Genomic DNA, 21843 nt, shown 5'->3' with positions numbered 1-21843 from the left:
AGAACCTTGAAAGTACTATTAATAAATGGCGCCTGCGTGTTAAGTGCTGTCAAGTAGCTTCCAGTGTGTGACTGAGTCAATCCTTCTCGTTTGGTCTTCCTCATTTATGCTGCCTTCCATTTTTCCTAGCATTATAGTCTTTTCCTGTGACTTTTGTCTTCTCATAAAGTGACAAAAGTATGATAGCCTCAGTTTAGTCATTCAAGCTTCTAAGAAGAGTTCAAACTTGATTTGATATAGAAACCACTTATTTGTCATGCATAATCAGGGCTGCCCTGCTGCCACCATCCCGGGGTTCCTGCCCTGTGCATAATTGGTTATAAAGAGCACCCTAATTTAATGAGAACTCTCTTCTGCCAATATGTTTGTGTACAGACATCCCAATATTATCCTTACCAGCAAGTTCTCACTGTAACAGTCTTAAAAGCAGTACATACTTTTCTTCTGGTATTTACTATGATGACGACGATTTATTGCCAACTGCTATCGGGCAAGCCATCTTGCAGCGGGTTACATAAAATACCCCACAAAAATACATAAACCCTTAATCCCCCATTAAAACAGGTATTCTTGTGGAAAAACTCTCCCCTCCCACTCAACCGGCAATTTCCCCTCCCTATGGCTCAGGGACAACTTATGGATGCCAATTGCAGTAGAGATGGTCTAATCTAGAGCAGCCCATCTGATCTCCCATGCCCTGACCTCAACCAAAGACCTGTCAAAAGAGCTCCATCGTACAGGCCTTGCAGAACACAGAAAGTTTTTGCATGGCCCTCAGCTCTTCCAGGAGCTCATTCCATGATGCTGGGGCCAGGACAGAAAAAGTCCTGGCCCTGGTTGAGGCCAGGCAAACCTTCCAGGGGCCAGTAAATTGGACCAGTGTTACACTCTGCGGGGGGCATAAGGCAGCAGGCGTTCCCTCAGATATGTGGGTCCCAGACCATGTAAGTCCTTGAAGATCAAAACCAAAACCTTGAGCCTGATCTGGGCCACAACTGGCAACCAGTGCAGCTACCCTCCAAGATGTTCCTGTGAGGACAGGGACAAGGGTAGGCCAGCATACAGCGAGTTACAGAAGTCAATTCTGAAGGTGATTGTTGCATGGATCACGATGGCAAGGTGCTCTGGGGACGCATAGGATACTAGTAACCTTGTCTGGCATAGCTGGTAAAACGCCCGGCGGGCTACACTCCATAGAAAGGGAGGCATCAAGAATCACAACCAGGTTCAGTAAACATGCTTCCTGGCTTGCCCCCTTCCTCCCAAGCCATAGAACCTACATCTTGGAAGGGCTGAGTTTCAGATGACTCTGCTCAAGCCAACCAGATACAGCTTCCACATATCTGGAAAATGGTTCCAGAGGGGTGGCCATCCATCAGGAGCTGGAGCTGGGTGTCATCTGCATATTGATGACAACTCAGCCCAAAACTCTGCACTAGCTGAGCCAGAGGGCACATGAAGATGTTTAAAATTGTAGGGCAGAGCACCATCCCCTGAGGGACTCCACAAGGGTGTCGAAAGGGCTGAGACAGTTCCTCTCCCACTGCAATCTTCTGCATCCAGTTTAACTATCTAAAGGCTGAATAAAAAGTACCCTAAAACAGGGGTAGTCAACCTGTGGTCCTCCAGATGTCCATGGACTACAATTCCCATGAGCCCCTGCTAGCCCCTGGAGGACCACAGGTTGACTACCTCTGCCCTAAAACACAGTTTATTGTTAGTGTTATCAATATATTAAATAGTTTCCCCCATTTGTTGGTGCCCCTCTACTGAATTCTTCTGGAATGAAGATTTTAAAGCAAATATGGACATTTCATCCAATTCACTTTTTAGTTTTGCTGAGAATTTGTGGTGGGATAATCCATTCCTTAAAAATATCATGATTTTTAATAATAGTAAAAAAGTGCCTGGGTAGTTATTTGAACTTGTTGTCAGGCTACTGTACACATGGTGAAATAATGACTTGGTAAGTTAGAGAAGATAGCTACAAAGACTAAATTAACATAGACACCATAATGACAAGCAGAAACACTTGGTGACTTTATGCATGAAATGGTTTCCATTTACCTGTATGTTCTTATTTTAAGGCTTATACTGATTCTCAAAGGTCTTATTTCTTCTGATTTTCTGGTACTGTTGATGCAACAAACGAATTATTTAAAGATATTGTATAATACTTTTTTATTTTTGCTGTAATTATATTCTTAGTTCTGTAGGTATATTTTGTTTTGATCTAGTAAACATTTAAAGTTGTAAAAGGAGAAAGAATGCTGATGAGGGTAATGCTGTGCAGCCAGAACATGATCTAAATGTTGTGCTCGTACACCATGCCCATCAGCTACATGACTGCTGAGTTCTCTGCCTTCTAGAAAGGAACTACATTGATTGCGACTTTTTACATTTAGGCTGAGACCATAAGTGTCAATTGATTCATTATCAGTCTGAAAAGAATCAGTCTAAAACTACTGAATTTTAGCTCATCAGCCAAGCAAGTTCTTCCATGTTTCATATTTCATTGGGGAACTAACTAGATATGTGGACTCATCTTTATTTTAGCTCAAATACTTATGTCAGCATTTTAATTCATTTTGTTTTCTGGCCTTTGGCATTCTAGGAACTTGGGATGATAACAGCAGTAAAATCCGTATGCTAGAATGGGCTCAGACTACTTCATGTGCCCTAGCCGAGTCATTAAATTCCAGCTTAGAAAGCCTCACAGAACTTCAGGCTCTGCCCAAACTTAGACTTTGGAAGTAATTCTCCAGATCTGTCAACCTGCTGTTGGGCTTGATGCAAAAATGCTGCAGTCTGGTTGGTGCTGATCTATTGTAATATGGCACAAGGGAGAAACAATGCCTACCGCTTGAACAGTGCAAGCTGTTCAAACCATGTAAGCTGAGATGAGCACATGATTGTACAGAAAATATAATACAAGTTATGCAGTTTCCTCAAAATACCCGCACCAGCTACTTTTCATTTTGTATCTAGAGCCACAAAAGAGGAAAAGGACTGGGGGTAATTTTGAGTTAAAAATGGCAGCCAGATAGGTTTCAGCACCTTGTCCTCTGATCCTATATCCTATATCAAATAACTTCCTAAGGCTCCTCATTAAAAAGTCTGCATTTTAATGCAATGTAATGTATAGTGTGTAGTTTGGCCCTAAGTGTTAGGGGAAGGAATACTGAGTGTGTACTAGAAGTTGTTAAGCTGTGATGCCCTATGTGTCATGAATATCCAGACATTGTACGATGAGGGGAGAATTTCAGCTTTGATACAAGCAGATTTAAATCATTAGTTTGGAGTTCATAGAACTTAACATTCATGCAGCTGTCAGTCCAAAGAATTTAGTCTTCCCCAAAGAGGCACTGATATATGCACAGTTGTGTTTGTGAGATTTATGTGTGCTATTTTTTCCCCCAGATTTAACATTAGCCTTTGGTTTTGTGGTTACCAGTTGATAGACACTTCTGAATTTATTTTTTGAAATGAAATGTTGTCAAGGTAGACCCAGTTGTTTGATTTTTCAATTCAATGTGTATTTTTATCACAGAAGTGTAACACTCTGAATATATAGATGTTAATGGGAAGTCTCGCAGCCCCTGGACGGCAATAATATGAACGGCAGTGCCATAACTTAATACATAAGACTTCCGTGCATTTTGCAGTAGTCTGTTTTAAAGTGTTCTAAAGCATTTAATATTCATTTCCTTTCAAACTGGATTTAAACAGGGCAATATCTGATTTTTTCCCCAGGAGAGTGCCACAAAATATTTATTTTATGCATTCTGCTGATAGCAGTAAATCAGATATCCTGCATGCCAGTACAGTATTGGATTTGATTTGTATTCAACCTTTGCAGGCTTGCTCCCCTCTAGGCTAATGCCATATCATGATTTGAAGAGTTAATCATGAAGAAAATAGAGGCGAAAAGAAAAAAGGGACAAAGTCATTCTGTAGAAGACTGGGCAGACTCGGCAGCCATCATTCTGCAGTGAGATGCTCTGGCACCTGGAATGAAACATTTTGGAACCACCATTCTTATTGTTATTATTTGCTACTGCCGTTATTCAGCGCTGGCACAGACGCATCCTTCAGAGTTAAGTGCCAGGGAGACAATTTTCCTGTGACAGGCCTGATGTGGTGAAGGGCACACGCAGGCAGCATTTTTGTGTTGGCGGGGAAAGCAGTTTCTCCTCACTTCAAGATCTTGTTCCGAAAAGCAGAGCCATTATTAACAGCTCTCCACTGGCATTTTTGCCTATCTCAATGAATGTAATAAGTAAAACTGATTATAATTCAGAAAGTGTTCTGCTTTTATTTCAATTGCTGGGGGGAAAAGCACTAGTCACCAACTGGAGTAGACCTCTACATCATTACAATTTATCATTATTAGTACTTAAGAGTCAGGATAAATAACCATGATGGTCTCCTCTCCTTTATACTTTATCCCACATGGTGTCTCTTTATAAAAAATAAACCTTTAGGCACGGTGTGTTTTTTAAAAATTTTAACATTATATTGGGCCTAGTAATTTTTATTTAGTGCTTACCTAAGAACAAATTAATAACAATATAATAATGGCTGTTTATATAATCATACCATATCATATACCATATCGTAATCATAACTAAGTACATAAGAGGTGACGTACCAAAAGCTAGCATACAAAGGTCATGAAAACAAAAATTGTTCTTGCTGTATTACAGCAAGGCCTATGTGGTAAGAATTAATTTGGTGTAGTGGTTGAGTGGCAGCCTCTAATCTGGAGAACCAGGTTTGATTCCCCACTCCTCCACCTGCAGCCAGCTGGATGACCCACAGCCAGTCACAGTTCTCCTGGGCCTCCCCCAGCTTCACCTACCTCACAGGGCATCTGTTATGCAGAGAAGAAGGGAAGGCAATTGCAAGCTGCTTTGAGACTCCTTCCAGTGGTAAAAAGCCGGATACAAAACCCCAGCTCTTCTCTTTCTCGTTTTCTTCTCCAGTAGAAAATTTCTCCTTTAGATAAAGGAAACTTTTAGATCAAGCCCAAGGGTCAGGACTCCACAAAATTTGCCCAAGTAAAGTTTGGGTGAGGTTTTTGATATGACTGTATCATGTAGTTTTACTGAAGGAGAGTTACTTACAGCTATGATTATTTCTTTGTTTATTATTTTAGTATTTTCTTCCACTTTTCTCTCCAGAGAAGACTCAAAATAGCTTAGAACAAAATAGCCATTTTGAATCTTTGACTACTTCTATACCCAGTGAATCAGCTCACTTCAGGGACTTAGACTGCAAATCAAGGGCTAAGATTCACAGGCAAAGAACCTTTTGGTTCTTATTGTTCAGCTCAATTCCCTAGCCATGCCAGGGATAGCAATGTGTTAGTCATCCCAGCAGTACGTTCAATATAAATTACTTTTATGAAACTCCTAATGTAGTGGGACAGAATGTTGCATGGCATAGCCTGATCTTGTTAGATCTTGGAAGCTGAGCAGACCTGAGAAACTAAGCAAGGTCAGAAGGGAGACCACCAAGGAAGACAATGGCAACCACCTCTTCATTTGCCTTGAAAGCCCCTTGCTAGGGTCACCGTAAATTGGCTATAACTTGATGGCAGTTTGCACACACAGAGTAATGGAGTCTGAAAATACATACTGTCAAGTACTTTGGTAAAATACTTTCTTTCAACTAACATTTACAACTGTATTGTTTAATATCAGGCTTTATATTTATATTTATATTTATATTTATATTTATATTTATATTTATATTTATATTTATATTTATATTTATATTTATATTTATATTTATATTTATATTTATATTTATATTTATATTTATATTTATATTTATATTTATATTTATATTTATATACCACCCTCCCCCGAAGGCTCGGGGCGGTTTACAGGGAACAGGAAACAGATACATATAACATGAGGAACACATGTGACAACAGCAACAGTACAACAACAATAACCCCAACAAGATAACAGTAATAACATGAACTGCAAAGGAGTCTCAGCTCAACCCCCACCGGGACCCAGTGTGCCAGGCAGACTAGTGGCAGTTATAATAGGAGTGTGTGTGGAGGGGTGAGGGCCAATTGGAAGCGATGGTCCGGGTCAACCTCAACCAAATGCCTGGAGGAGGAGCTCCCTTGTGCAGGACCTGCGGAACTGTTTAGGTTCCATCAGGGCCCTGATTTCCTCTGGGAGCTCGTTCCACCAGGTGGGGGCGAGAATGGAGAAAGCTCTGGCCCTGGTTGAGGTTAAGCGGGCTTCCTTGGGGCCAGGGAGAGTCCTTGGGGGAGAGTCAGGGTGGCCATCCATCAGGAGGAAGAGCTGGGTGTCATCAGCATATTTGTGACACTCCAGCCCAAATCTATGCACCAGTTGGGCAGGAGGGTGCATAAAGATGTTAAATAGAGTTGGAGAGAGAATTGCCCCTTGGGGGACTACACAAGCCAGTTGGTGATGGCTTGATGAGCTCTCTCCTAATGCTACCCTCTGTCCGCGATTCTGGAGAAAGGAGATCAGCTACTGAAGTGCAGTCCCTCTGATCCCAGCATCGGCGAGGCGGTAAGCTAAAAGCTCATGATCTACTGTGTCGAACGCTGCTGAGAGATCTAATAATATAAGCAGCGCCGACCCGCCCCGGTACAGCTGGTGACGGAGGTCATCAATCAGGGCGACTAGCACTGTCTCTACCCCATGGCCAGGCCGGAAACCAGACTGTGATGGGTCTAGGACTGAAGCTTCTTCCAAGTATGTTGACATTTGGTCCATGACTGCTTTTTCAAGCAATTTCCCCAGAAATGCTAAGTGTGAGATGGGGCGATAGCTGGATGGCTGTCATGGATCCAGAGAAGATTTTTTAAGTAGTGGGCGAACCACTGCCTCTTTTAGCCCCTCCAGGAATTCTCCTGTTGAAAGGGAGAGGTTGATTATCTCCCGGAGGGGGGCTACTACTCTTATATCTGATGTTTTTAGTAGCCATGATGGACATGAATCTAGAGAGCAAGTGGTTGGCTTTGCTGTCTTTAGCAATTTGTCCACTTCGGTCAGCGTGAGTCATCTGAAGTTACTCAGTGAACTCTCCAAAGGGGGCCAAGGAGCCTCTAGTTCACTTTCTGTATCTAAAGTAGGAGGGAGGTCATGGCGGAGTGTCGAGATTTTATCTGCAAAGTGACTTGCAAAGGCCTCACAGCTGATGTCCAATTGGCTATTATTTTGGTGCCCTTCCTCTAGGGTGGTAAGAGATCTAACTATCCTAAATAATTGCGCTGGGCGTGAGTTTGCAGATGCGATTTCAGTCAAGTAGAATTTGCATTTTACTGACTTCACCGCCATCTCATAGGCTCTTAACTGCATTCTATAGGATGCTCTCGCCACTTCGTCACGAGTCTTCCTCCAGACTCGCTCTAGTCATCTCAGCTCTCGTTTCTTTTCACGGAGCTTCTCAGTGTACCAAGGAGCCCGCTTGCGACGGGGGCGAAAAGGACATCTGGGAGCTATCTCATTGATGGCTGCTAGCATTCTGTTGTGCCAGTCACAGATCAAGCCATCTAGAGAATTGCCAGGAGGCATTGGGTCCTGCAGAGCATTCAGGAATCCTATTGGATCCATAAGTCTCTGCGAGCGAGCTAAAATCTGCTTGGCGCCCAACTGAGGAGGGGGCGGCGGCCTTAGCCGGGCCTTCAGGGCATAGTGGTCTGACCATGGCATGGCTGTGGCTGAAACCAGATCCACGTTCAGCCCTGCACCGAAGATGAGATCCAGGGTGTGGCCTGCTTGATGGGTGGGACCAACAACAAACTACCCCAACTGAGGAGGGGGCGGTGGCCTTAGCCGGGCCTTCAGGGCATAGTGATCTGACCATGGCATGGCTGTGGCTGAAACCAGATCCACGTTCAGCCCTGCACCGAAGATGAGATCCAGGGTGTGGCCTGCTTGATGGGTGGGACCAACAACAAACTACCCCAGTGTTGCCCCAGCGCTGCCATGGCTGACACCAGGTCCAGCTGTTATGTTAAAGTCACCCAAAATTAGGAGTCTGGGAAACTGTAGCACCCAGGCCGCTGCCTCCTCCAGTAGGGCTGGGAGAGCATCCAGAGGTGCATTGGGCACGTGGTACACCAGCCAGATGGCCATGCCCTCGGTTGAGTCCCACTCGAGGCCAACACATTCAATTCCTGGGATTGACGGTGCAGGAAGAGCCCTAAAGGAGTAATTCTCTCGGATCAGGTTAGCCAACCCTCCTCCCCACCCCGCAGTCTGAGACTGATGAAGCACAGAGAACACAGGTGGGGTTAGTTCTTTAAGGGCAACTGTTTTGCCATCCCTGACCCATGTCTCCATCATGCATGCCAGGTCGACGTTGTTAGCTGCAAAGTAGTCTTGCATAGTTTGGGTTTTGTTCTTGATCAACCTGGCATTGCACAACATCAGTGTCGGAGGCAGGTTGTACACCTTTGCCTCCTCCCTAGTAATCCGAGGGATGGGACGGAGGCAGGAAGGGTCCCGAGGGTGCCTGTGCCTCGGGTCCCTTGTCTTTTCCCACCTCCTCCAAACGCTGTCTCTGCCTCTTCTCCTCAGTACCGGGATCCCTGACTCCATTGGCCCCCTTGATATTGTCACTCCTTCTGAATTCATTTATGTGTGTGTTGGATGAGATGAGTCCATGTCTGTTCCGGTTTATTGATTTATGGGTTCACGTGGGTCTCAGTAGGTGCCTAGGTTACTTGGTGGTTTAATTTTCTAGGGTTCCCTAGGGTTCCCCCTGGTTTGGTCTTTTTGAGGATAGTGTCAGTTGTGTTTAGGGAGAGTTTATGTCTTCGGAGGGATAGTCCCAACCATTTTGGGCATCTCAAGACTTCCCATTCCGGAATTGTGTGTGGGTATAAGCTATTGTGGGGGCTTGGTTCTGGACGGGTGACCCTGATCACCAGTTGTGGCATCTTGGGGTTGCCCAGTCCAGATGTTTGATGTGTGGGTCATGTTGAGTGTCAGAAGAAGGATCTTATTTGGGTATCCATGAGGGTTGATTGGGGTAAGAATAGACATAGGATTAGGTTAGTTGGGTAGGGGAGAGTCAAAGGGGTGATTAGTCAGGTTGGAATAAGAGGTAATCAGAATTGGTATTGGATGGCTAGGTAAGGTAATTAATTATGGGTATTAATAGTTTGGATAAGGATGTAAGGTAGGTGTATTTGAGTAGGTATTTGAGTTAATTTGGGGGTTAGATCAAGATGAATAAGGGATCAATCAATTTGAAGTGGATGAATTGATTGGGGGTGCTGTGGGTGTTGTGTTGTTGGGGTTGGTGAAGGGTTCTCTTTTGTGGGTTGTTGTTGTTCCTGCCCCAGTCTTTACCTTCTCCCCTCCCCTTCCCTTCCCCTTCCCTTCGCCTTCCCTTCCCCTTCCCACCCTTATTTTCCACTTTGTGCATATAATCAAAGAGTTACTGCTGATGTTCTCTCCTGTTTTTTGTTATTCTCATCCAGGACTTTATTCTTCTCCTTTTCTTATTATTTCTCTTTTTTTCTGAGCAATCAATGGTTCTCATCTGGTTTTCCTCCCTCCCTCTTTCTTAGTTTGTTGTTCACACCCAAGACTTTATCCCGTATTTCCCTTTTATAATGAGCTGATGAAAATATCAAAATACCAACGACAACAGTTTTGTCTGCAGACTTTGTTGGCAGCTAGAAGCTTATGCAGTAACATTTTCATCATAAACTTTTATATTGATGGTCTGCATGTGAAAGTGTTAGCTCATTGAACATTCATTTCTCCATAAAGCATTTTCAAAAATGATAAGCAATGTAGCAGATTAGTCTGATAACCATTTCACATTTTCAAAGATAAGGAAAGTAATTAGAGTTTAAGGGCTATGAGTTACCTAATTAAGAAAGCCATTTAATATCACTGAAGGCAATCTGCTCCCCCTTCCTTCCCATTGGTGGTCTAAGCAGCAGCTGAACAGATTCTTATCAGGGAAGCTTGAAGCTGCATTGAGCAGGAGGTTAGACTAGATGTCCTGTATGGCCCCTTCCAGCCCTATGATTGTATGTTCATACTTGTGCTTTTAATTGATTGGTAGAAAGAGTCAGATGGATTTTGCTTAAATTCAGCAGTGATTCATTCAATGCAATAACAGTAGACGAATCCAGTTGTTCTTCTGCCATAAATATGTTTTTTCATTATTTAACTAAAACCCATCAGTAGGTTTGAATGCAAGAACACCTTCAAGCTACAGACTTGATCCTTCAGGGTGAGTGCAACCCTGTCAAAAATAGGTGAAACCTAAAATCCCAGATCAAACCTTTTTCTCACCAATAGCACTTTTGTATTGACAGGATTAAGCGTCAGTTTATTACCCTGCATGTACTTCAAAACTGCCTCCAGAATTTCTAAAGCCTCCCTGGGATCACCTGGAATTGCAAGATAGACCTGAATGTCATCTGAATATTGGGTTGGTGACAACCCAACAAAAAATTCCTGATGATCTTATCCAGAAGTTTTATGTAAAGAGAGACAAAATGGAGTCTTCTAGGACCCAACACGCCACACTGCAAGTCATTGTCTCCTAGTCACAGCTTGTAAAGGTTGTCCAGAAGAATACCATGATGAGTGGTATTGAAAGCTGCTGAGAGTTGCACACCCTCTATTCATGTCCTGGCATAGATCATTCCCGAAATAATATTGTAAAGACAATCTGTTTCATCGAGGAATATCTGAAATTGTGCAGCCCCACCTGTTTTGACTGCATGGTAACTTTCACTCATCATGCACATTTAGCCTGTAGGAGTGGAGAATCAACAGACCAGTGAATGTAAATTCTCCATTCTCCTCTTTATTCTTTATGTGACCCTGTTTTTATCCTTCTGGGGTAACTTGTCATCCAATCTGGACCCAGGGAAGGAAAATTACTTTGAAAGGAAAAATTGAGACCATGTACGCTCTGTGTACCAGAGTAGATTTTGGTAGGGATACCATACCAGGGTAGATTTTGGTAGGGATACTCAGTCCCTCCAAGATGGAGGTCCTTTGGCAAGGCCGAAGGGAGCAGAAACAGGAAGTGCGTCTTCCCTGCCTGGATGGGGTGCAATTGTCATCGGTGCCCCAAGCCAGGAATTTGGGAGTGATTATGGATGCCTCACTTTCCATGGGGGCCCAGATCATCAAGGTAGCCCAGACAACATTTTTCCATCTACGCCAAGCTCAGCTAGTGCCTTACCTGCTCCTGGAACACCTGGCCACTGTGATCCATGTAATGGTCACTTCTAGATTAGACTTCTATAACTAGACAGGCCTATCCTTGTCCCTGACCAAGAAGTTGCAGCTGGTACAGAATGCAGCTGCACTATTTAGGGGTCTTGGTTGGAAGAAGGAGTGGAGTCCTTATAAAGTGGCTAGCTACTGTAGGAAATATATTAGAGTATATTGACTGTTGGTTTCATCTTACAGAAAGAAAAAATGCACAAATATTTTAAAGTTTACAGAAAGTTTGCTGAGATTTTCTGAAGAACTTTACAAGGTGTGAGATGCACTTCAAAGGAAAACAGATATTTCTGGAGTGAGCAAGTGTGATGCATTATTAATCACTTATTATGTGTCTACTAACCTGCTGTTTGGAAACCTATTGTAATTTTGGTTCATTCACAGATAAAAGAAAGGCACAGGGGGATTTATACAAGGCTTTGATCTACATAAACATTTTTGGTTTGTTATAGGCTTATAAGGTCAGAATGGGGCACCCTGCTACTTATTGCTCGGACAACCACTGGCTCAACTGACTGGTTTGCATGTACAATTTATGCCTGTAGCATCAAACTAGAGAAGCTGCTACCGCCATTGGTAAGAAGACCACACATCTCCTCGAAGCATTGTTTTTCAAAGGAGTTAGTTTATACATTCTCCTTTGGATTTACTCAAATATGCTTGTAATCTTCCCTATACTCTTCATATTTGGTTTTCTTAATCTTGATGGCTACTTGATGGCTATAAATTTCATATAATATGAAAGTCCAATATGTTCAGCAGTGATCTATTGATGAACAGGTATATATGAGTCAGTTTCTAGTATTATAGACTAGTCAAGATTAGTAAATTAATCCAGTATGGATAAGGGCCATTTAGTTCAGTTCCCTACAATCATCAAGATCATTCTGCCAGAGATCACCCTAGGCAAAGTAGATTACAGTGTGCCATAAAACAGCAGCAGGTGTACTATATAATGCTTCTTTTATAATTAACAGTCACATGTTGAAGAGAAGAATGAAACCATAAATGACTGTAGAATGAAACCTCCCCTTTCTTGAATCGGTTGTGGTGAAATTACTTCCTACACCCAAGGATACTGATCTGTCTGACCTTGTTGCCAAGGTTAGTCATGCTTATATTCTTTCTTTCTTTCTTTCTTTCTTTCTTTCTTTCTTTCTTTCTTTCTTTCTTTCTTTCTTTCTTTCTTTCTTTCTTTCTTTCTTTCCCAACTGAGAAAGATGTGACATATAGCACTGAGGAGGGAGAGAAATACCCTTTTAAAAACTAAGTAAAGAAGTTCAAAAGGAAACAAATGATTAAATGATTAAAATAATAATATTTTCTGTTAAAATCATGTCATAAGCACTGGTATTTGATACGTGCTCATGAAACCATGTGACACTTGATAACTGATTTTATTTCAGTGCTAGTTCATGCTCTATTCATATATCCTTTCTCACGATGTCTATGAGTTACAGATAAATTATATTATGTTTTTTCTAGCTATTATTTTAATACTCTACGGCTTGCCTCCCTACGAATTAATACTCGGATTTGGTTCTTATTTGCAGCAAGTTACAGGGAGGTCACACAGGAGGTTAGTTCTACTACCTCATGCCTTAATGGCTCTTAAGAAAGAAAGTTCTTCCTTGTCCTTTGTGTACAAACTTAACCAAATTAAGCTTTCATTCAGAATATGTGGGGCTAGGTGTGGGTAAGAGTGTCATGTGAGTCTGGCTCACGGACTGGGTGACAAGGCATGCATCCAAGCACAGAGGCTTCACCTTCATGTGGGTGGGTCATTTTTATTGCATTTTATTCTGGATTTTAATATCAAAGATTTTTTTATTTTTTAAAAAGTATGATCATATGATATGCCATTACAATTGCTTCACAATATCTCATCCACATTGTTTTGCTGTTTATTCATAGAGTTGTCTTTGTTAATGACACTGAATGAATTAGGTGTTGTGAAATTCAGCTTTAATAAGCCTCATTCCTTAGCGAGTTATATGGCTGAGGATATTATAAAAACAAAAGTTGGAAATTATGAAGAGTTATTAGGACATACTATCTAATGGTTCTATCATAAATAACCTCCGTGCTACCATTGCTAAAGAAGTATCTGACGGCTGCATTGTGTTTTGCTACTGTCTGGGGCACAAATGGCCCACGACAAATGGAAGAATGAACAGTTGGAGGAGCTGTCCTTGTTAACAGCATCGGACTGTAAACCCTGCAGCTTACATTACTGGCACAAATAAACATTCTTCTCATCTTCGTTGGCAGAGAATATGAGTGCTGAAACTTAAATACTCACTTTGGACCCACATTGGACTAAGAGACTTAGAGTTTTGATGTTTTCTTTTAAGATAAGCAGAATGTGTTAGACGAAGGAAATTTCTACAAAAAGCTTTGGTAATGTATTTTGACAACTGGATGAAAGGAAGTTGCATTTGTTTGAAATAAGCAAAATTTTGTTTTTAAATTTCACTTAAAAGGAAAACATTGGTCTGCTTGATAGTCTTTTGACCATATCCTGCCATGACTAGCAAAATGACAACAAATTGTTCCTTCTCCCAGTGTTTCTGGAGCACTTTATCAATTCAAGTGCTTTTTCCTTGCTTGTAGCCATTTCAAATCAAACATGGAGGGCTGAGATAATGATGTGGTTAGTCTGTCTGAAAATGAAGCAAGGCATTCATAGCATCTTTTGTTGCTGGATCGTCTTTGCTCCACTCTAGTCTGGAGTTTAAAAATGGGGAAGGGGCAGAGGACAAAATTCTGCTTCAAATAAATGCCAATCAGTGTTGGCCAACCCTGATTTCATTGTTTTTCAACTGGCTAGCCATTCAGTATCCCTGGCCAAGCATTGCACAAGTTATTCCCCAATAGTAGTGCTGCAAGCATGATGGGCAGACCATCTGCTACTGCTGTTGTTGCTTTGCCTCAGAGTAATTTGCAGGAAAGTTTTATAGTGCAATCCTAAACATGAGTAATTTCAATGATATTCAATGGGGCTTATTCCCAGGATTGCAGTTATTCAGGTGACCGAGGAAGATGCTGAAGTGGCATATGGGTTTGGAGACTACAGATATAAACATATTGCAAGTGTTCAGTGACTAAATGAACATATGCAGCAGACACAAAATAGTGAATATAAACTATGGCCCAACATACTTATTGGGATTTATGTACTAATAGTGAAGTCAACCAATTCTTACTTAAATCCAGTGACTGGAGCAGTAAACAAGCAAGACAGATCTTTCTACAAACCTGAAAAAGTGCTCCTGATTTGTAGAAAAATGAGAAATCTGAAAAAAAATACATTGTGGAATTTAAACCCACTGAAAATGATAATTGGCATGTCAGTAGCTTTTTTAAAAAAATTATTATTAAACTGGCTTCCTTCAGAGTTGTTGCTTGGCAAACTCAGACCTATTGTGCATGGGAGGGATAAGCTGGGCTGACGTTCACATGGCAGTGGGGCAAATTCCCACTGATGCATGATGTCGCTGTAAACACAGTCCCCTTCTAGCCCTGGCCTGCTTTGGGGCCTCTGATGCTCCAGATTAAGTGAAAGCTGATTTTTCAGTGTTCCCTTTTGTAATGCTGGCACCATCAGTGGCCATGTCAGGCTAGGCCCGTGGGCACAGGGAAGTCACCTAGAGCGTTTACGCACTGAAGGTTTCATACCAGGCTACAGGCTGGAGTTTTAGTCATGGCAGGTTGTCCCACCTCTTCTTGTATCCACACGGGGGAGCATTTGGCCTGGTGTGCCTCATCCGCCACAGATTTGTGCTCCTGCACTGAAGCTGGAACAGTGAAAGTTAGGGTAACTGAAAGGTGGGAAAGAGAGTTGCTAGCTCCAGGTTTGGAAATTCCTAGAATTTTGGAGACTGGGGTTTGAGGATGGGAGGTATTCCAGACAGATATAATGCCATAGACTCCACCCTCCACAGTAGCCATTTCCTCCAGGTGAACTAGCATTGATGATCTCCAGGGCAGAGTCTGCACTTACTTTGTTTATTCCATTGTCGATCCTGTTGAATTAAGATTGATTTGAACAAGATTGATTTGAACAAGAAATAATGACAAAGAAATTGGGAGAAAGGGGAGGAAGCAAATGTAAGAGGAATTGCATATCCACTCCTGCAGGTATGTATAAGGAGAAACCACAAGTCAGTGAAGACTGCAGTCAACGGGGCAGGTGGGTGGGTCAGAAGAGATATGGCTGCATCCAGTTGACAGGGCCATGTGCATGCCAGGTGGTGATCAAGAATGCACTGTAAGGGTCAGGCTCCTGGGTGCATATTTAAGGCACCATGTGCAGAAGGTCAGCCCCTCTGCCACTGTATGACGCATAGACAGCATCCCATCTGTCCCCCTCCCTATGGTTATGGTTCAAGTGTTCTGGTTATGTATATTTTGTCACAGCTGCGGAATAAAGGGGCATGAGGTTGAGCTTTCAGTTCAAGGACCAGTTTGCGTACTGGGATCCTGGGGTGGGAATATCATTAAGAGACCGGCTAACACCGAGTGTGGCCTTACCTGGCTTGGAAGGGGCTCAGAGCCAGGAGGAATGAATGGTTGGATGAGGTGGGCATTCAGCAACCATCTAACCAGCCTTCTCCCAGAGGAAGGTACCAGGAGGCAAGGGACCTAATCTCCCAGCTGGAAGGGTGGGGAACTCAGGGTGCCCCTTTACGCCATGTTAGCAGCCAAACAGCTGCGTGTGGGGATGGCTTTAACCTCATGCCCGGCCAACCCTCAGTTTAAGCTGAGGCTTTTTCTACTGCCAAAGAAAGTGACTCACGTCTTGGTTAGCCCTATGCCACTCTGCCAGTAAATGCCTATACATACATATCTCTGTCAATGCAAACAGGAATCTCAACTTTTCCCAAATTTTCCAGTCACAGAGATAGAGATCTATGCATATACAAACTATATACTTGTCCTAATAAATATGAGTAGGTTAGGGGCAGAGTTTGCTATTGCAAACCCCACCCCTCCAGTAGCTTCATTCTACCTACTCTGAGCATCCCAGGGTAAATTCTTTTCCTCCATAAAATGTGAAAAGAAACAATGATTTATATTTTTAAAGGCCAGAACTATAATTTCCAGGTTTGTGGTTTGTTGAACACCAATCTGAATTACTTTGGAAATTCGGAACCTTTTAAGATATTGACTTTTGGGGGTGGAGCTAATGGAGCTAATGGAAAATAATCTGTTCTCCCCCAACCTACATTTGTTTTAGAAATGTTAGCCCATAAGGGCTTCAATCTTAATTTTGATTTGGAGTAAAAAAATTAGACTTTTCTCATTAACATTGAAATTAATTGTAGGTTCTAGTAAACATTGCCTGCATTGCTGATTTTTTTTTTTTGCAGGGCTAATGCATTGGCAGGACTTTACCAATATTTATTTGCAAATTAACTCTAACTGGGAATATGTTCAGTCTCTAATTCTTATAAATTTGCTTTTGTGGAGCAAAGGGATGAAAAGTTAGACATTAAAAAATTTATGGGACTGTAAAACAACCATCCAGTGGCAATATTCATTGCCTAGTGATGGAGGAAATGCACTCAAAATGAAGATTTTTTTTTTTAGCCCAAACAATAATGTTGTGAATAAACATGCTAAATATATAAAGAAGTCTACTTCAGAGTACAACATATCTGGCTAATTTGCCCTAAAGCAGCAGACTTTTAACAATGTTAGAATATTATCTCTTGTGATAGAGCTTTGTGATTTCCAGCCTCTGTTCTATAAATCTTTTTAATAATCATTATTTTGAACTGAGACAAAACTGCCTTCAAACCTATATGACTCTGTACATCAGCAGAATACTTCATTTATTGTGCACAGTTTAAAGGGGAGCACTAGGTTTCTTTTCTGAATAAGTGTTTTGATTGACTTTGCATCTGCACAGAAAATGAACCCTCATCTGACCGTTTCTGACTCGACCCTTGTTCACCAAGGTTTTTGCCCAACTATATGAGTAAACAATGAAAGTAAGAACCTTTTTAAACCAATCATGTTTTATTTTTACTTGTTATATAAAGGGTGGAAAAAAATTACTGAATAGTGCTGCCATGCCATTGTGATGAAGGTTGGTTAAGTACTGTGGCAGACAGGATTATGAATACTGTGTTGGAGTACAGTCTGCTGTCCTTGGCTGCACACGTCACTTGGAGTGGTTGTTGTTGTCTCAAGTGGCTGCCTTCAGAAATTAAGTGCTAAGAAGGAAAACAACATTGTTGTCCATTGCATGAGACATTCCCACTTTTGAAGCTCACATGACACACTCATATAGACAGTTAGTACTGGTTAACTTTGAAGGTGTCTAGAAATGGGGTAGTGGCATTTGCATTGAACCAAAGAAATCAATATAGTGACCAGCTCTGCTTGTTGGTGCTGTACTCTCACAAGTCCTTTATCTTAATAAAGCAAAGGTCAGAAAACTCAATAGGAAGGAAAATGCCATTGTAGGGAAAAGAAAGGTCAGAATGTTAAAAAAAAGAGTTCAGCTTAAACAGTTCACAGGTGTTTAAAGGGGATAACAGGTGAACCAGACTACAGGGTTCAGCATGGCTGTTAATGCTAGCTAGTCACATACTCATTATGTCTCATTTAGACAGCAAGGAGAATAAAGGCAAAGATGTAACTGAGGCCAAGTTTAAAAATGACATTTTTCACTTTGCTTACTCATGTGAGGAGAGGTGCTGTGTCTCAGTTGTGGAACATTTACTTGACATGAGGAAGATCCCAATTCCCAACCTCTTCAGTTAAAGGATTGGGTATTAAGTGATGTAAGAGCCTCTTGTGGCGCAGAGTGGTAAGGCAGCCGTCTGAAAGCTTTGCCCATGAGGCTGGGAGTTCGATCCCAGCAGCCGGCTCAAGGTTGACTCAGCCTTCCATCCTTCCGAGGTCGGTAAAATGAGTACCCAGCTTGCTGGGGGGTAAACGGTCATGACTGGGGAAGGCACTGGCAAACCACCCCGTATTGAGTCTGCCAAGAAAACGCTGGAGGGCGTCACCCCAAGGGTCAGACATGACTCGGTGCTTGCACAGGGGATACCTTTACCTTTACCTTTATTAAGTGATGTGAAATTCTGTCTGAGATCTCAGAGTGCCACTGCCAGTATGAGAAGACAATGTTGACTGTGATGGCTGATCAGTATAATGTAGCTTCATATATCTGTATTATCAGCTTACATGAGTGGATACGTAGTCAAATGTCTAATGGTAAAGGTCAATAGGTCAAATTTTGATTCTAGTAGCACCTTTAAGACCAAAACAAATTCAATAAAACAGAGCAATTAAAGAAAACACCTTATACAGACAATAGAATTCTTGCCAAGATGTTTTCAGGCCATTTGGGAACTTAGCCTGTTCATATATTATTAGATCAGCTTGTTGGGTAAAGCTATCAAAGCCTTCCTTTTTTTCGCTTCTCCTCTAGCACATTATTAAATCCACAGGAATAGTTTGGCCTAGACCTGGGTCCTGTCTGCACTCACAGTTAATTTTGATTGGAAGCAGTATCTCTTTAACCCTCATTCTGTTCACAACTGTTCCTGCCCTCTGCACCTATGTTCTTTCTTGTATTTTCTCCTCCAAATTGCAGCATTTAAATCTGCATGCTAATAAGAAAACCTGTCTTGCCAAGATTCCCCCCCCTGCTCCCTCCATTGGTTTGAGCTGTTAATTGGTCTCTGTTGATTGGTTTCCAGCAGGAGCTGGGTTTCCTCTTCTGGACGTTGCATTTTGCATTTCAGTACTTCTTGTTTTAAAGTTAAGAGGATGCTTAACACTTTCTTTAAAAAAAACAATGCTAAGGGGGGGGGGACACTTTTCAAAATTTTTTACTGATAAACCACCATAGACATATTGCATTCAAAGTCTCTATGCCAGGTTTTCTGGTGTTTTCTCTTACTTTTTTCCCCAAAGGAGGACAGGCAATGCCTCTTCCTCACTTTAAGAAATAAATTGCCAAGGTTGGAAAGAGAACACAACCAGCTGCACGTGTGGGCTGACCTTTAACTCTTTCTTGCAAGAGTGCTTCTCACATTAATTAAGAATACTTGTACTTTAGGTTAGCTTAGACAGATTTTAGGCAGAAATGAAAGGCTCTGCTGTTGCTGGAACCAACCAATCAGCAGAGACCTCAGCACATGCTGGAAGCATGGGTGATCTGCACCTAGAAGAGAATGCCATGGGCCCCCATTTTCTCACTGAAGCTGAGAAAATTCACTATTTGATATGATGGGGAATAACTAGTATGACTGCAGAGTCAATCTTCAGCTGTGCAGATGAGAGAGAAAACTCAAGCATCATCAGAACAGAAATTGGGATCAGGTGCAGATTGTTTAAAGCCCAATGAGCTTTAAAAGCCAAGTGCAGATAAGCTCATGTTCTCAGATAATCCTCATAACATGCCATCTAAAAATACTTGTGGCAGATGAAAATGGCATACTTATCATGTTATTAATTAATGTCATCAGGCCCTCCAAAGGGTAACATTTTGATAAGCTGAGTCCTTGAGTGAAATGAAAATAAATAACTAAAAATATGAAAATAAAATAAGTTATGATTGGGTGAATGATGGCAATGCCTTCTACAGGTGCTCAAATATTTTATTTTCATTGTTTTAAAAGTATTATCATTTGTGAGCAGTTACGTCATTTCTACTTTCTCTCCTGGTTTTACTGTTTTGAAGGGCTGGTTTATTCATGTAGCCCATGTAACATGTGCTATGGAACCTGTGCTTCCAAGGACCCCCCATTTATCATAACTGTAGGCTCTCTCCTCCTTCCTTTTCCCTCTTTAAAGACACTTGGAGGTTTACCTCTTTCCACTGTGGAGGGCCCCTCTGCCCTCAGTCTTGCTGCTCCCACTGCAATTGTACTCTGCTAGGGCCCCACGAATCTTTAAATTGGCTCTGGTGCTATGGGCTCCACAAGTCCTCAAATCAGTCCTGCCATTTTGTTAATTTTTATGCCATTTACATGAGACAGTTATATAGCCTTTGTAGTTTGTATAATATTATTCATACCCATTTAACATCAGTCTACTATCAAACATTGGTAAGAGCAAAGTCAACTATGTGGTTTGGCTGTTAGAAATCCCCAGACAAAGGTATGTCAGTTATGCCAACATATACACTCTGTACTGAAGCCCAAAGCAGCAACAGTATAAGTATACCACATGAATAGATATTGTTTACAAAATTCCACAACTAATCAGGCAGAAGCAGTTCATTGATGGCTATTATAATGATTTTGAAGAACATGAATTTGGCATAAACTAAGCTGATGGATTTGTAGGGAACAGATTCACAGTTCTTGACTTCTAGAAGTAAACTAACATCAGTAAAAGTCCCTATGCACAACATTGATCAATACAGAGTGCTAATTGCAGATACTTCCTTTTGACTTGTAGCTGCTATAGTATTTTCCAGCCCCTAAAAATACCAGGCCCTAACAGTGACTTTAACATTTATGACAGGTATTTTAAAATCCATAAAATTTTTGGCTGAAGGTCTTTTACAGTAAGATCTCTGAACTTAAACTGACCATGCCTGACCATGACCACTGGCTAGAGGTGGCCTACTCTCATTCAGATTTTTTTGAGTCAGTTTTGGGGGTGGAGCATGGGAGGGTAGGATTTGGATAGTGGATGTTGATGCTGAACAGAATATGCGTATGAATTACCTTAAGCTGTAGCTAGTTTATGTAGCTCAGTATTCTGTGCTCTGACTGATTCTGGCTTTCCAGGATCTTAGGCAAAGCAAAGTCTTTCTAACATCTGCTGTCTGAAATTCTTCAACTGGAGATCAATCAACTTGGTTTTCTTCTGCATGCAAAGCATGGAATATACCATAAAGCTACCATGAGAAATAGGTTGTACTCTGGAGTCTATAAGGATAGTGAAAACAATAATCACTGGTGTTATTATCCCAATGAATCCCTTTGAAGAAGAGGAGAATAAGTCCATCAGTAGCCATTATGACTAAAGAGAACTCCATCGCCAGAAGCAGTAAACCTCTAAATAGCCAGGAGGTAACACCCTATATTTGTTGGACATCCAGGACAACTTCTGTGTGAAACAGGAAACTGGAATAGACAGACAACTGATCTGATCCAGCAGGACATATCTTATTATCTCTAGATCCCAGTTGTCAAAAACAAATTGTATTGCATTTGATTTAAATCTCAGAGAATATCCTTTGGGAGCTAAAGTTATTATCTTTTGGGCACACATTCAGCAGCAATCTTCACAACAGGATAAAGATAAGCATTACTTTATATTGATGCAGTAATTTCTGAAGTGAATCTGAATGCAAAATAATTATTTAAGAACCCTGACAAAGCTCATGACTGTGCAAAGTGGAGGGTTCACATTGCTGGCAGAGTTTAAATATGTAAAGGAGTGGAGCTCTGGCTGCTTAAAGAACAAATGGCTTTATTGAGATTTTTTTTAAACTTTTTTTTTTTGGGGGGGGGGGAAACAGAGAATCCTAGTCAGCTAACTGACTAACTGTTCTTCATCTGAAGGCAAACAGGGCAGAAATGTGCTCAAAGGATAAGGAAGT

The 21843-nt window shown here is 41.6% G+C and overlaps 1 long non-coding RNA gene across 1 annotated transcript in view; it reads left to right on the top strand.

The window, feature by feature from the left end:
- Positions 1–12368, top strand: part of LOC143841810 (uncharacterized) — a 37967-nt gene extending 25599 nt beyond the window's left edge. Inside the window, exons 2-3 of the long non-coding RNA XR_013232855.1 lie at positions 11717–11840; positions 12242–12368. This is a non-coding gene — a long non-coding RNA (uncharacterized LOC143841810). The remainder of the gene's footprint in view (positions 1–11716; positions 11841–12241) is intronic.
- Positions 12369–21843: the final 9475 nt, after the last annotated feature.

This window comes from Paroedura picta, chromosome 7 (assembly GCF_049243985.1).
Source record: "Paroedura picta isolate Pp20150507F chromosome 7, Ppicta_v3.0, whole genome shotgun sequence".
NCBI lineage: Eukaryota > Metazoa > Chordata > Lepidosauria > Squamata > Gekkonidae > Paroedura > Paroedura picta.
This window is presented reverse-complemented; position numbering and strand designations above follow the sequence as displayed.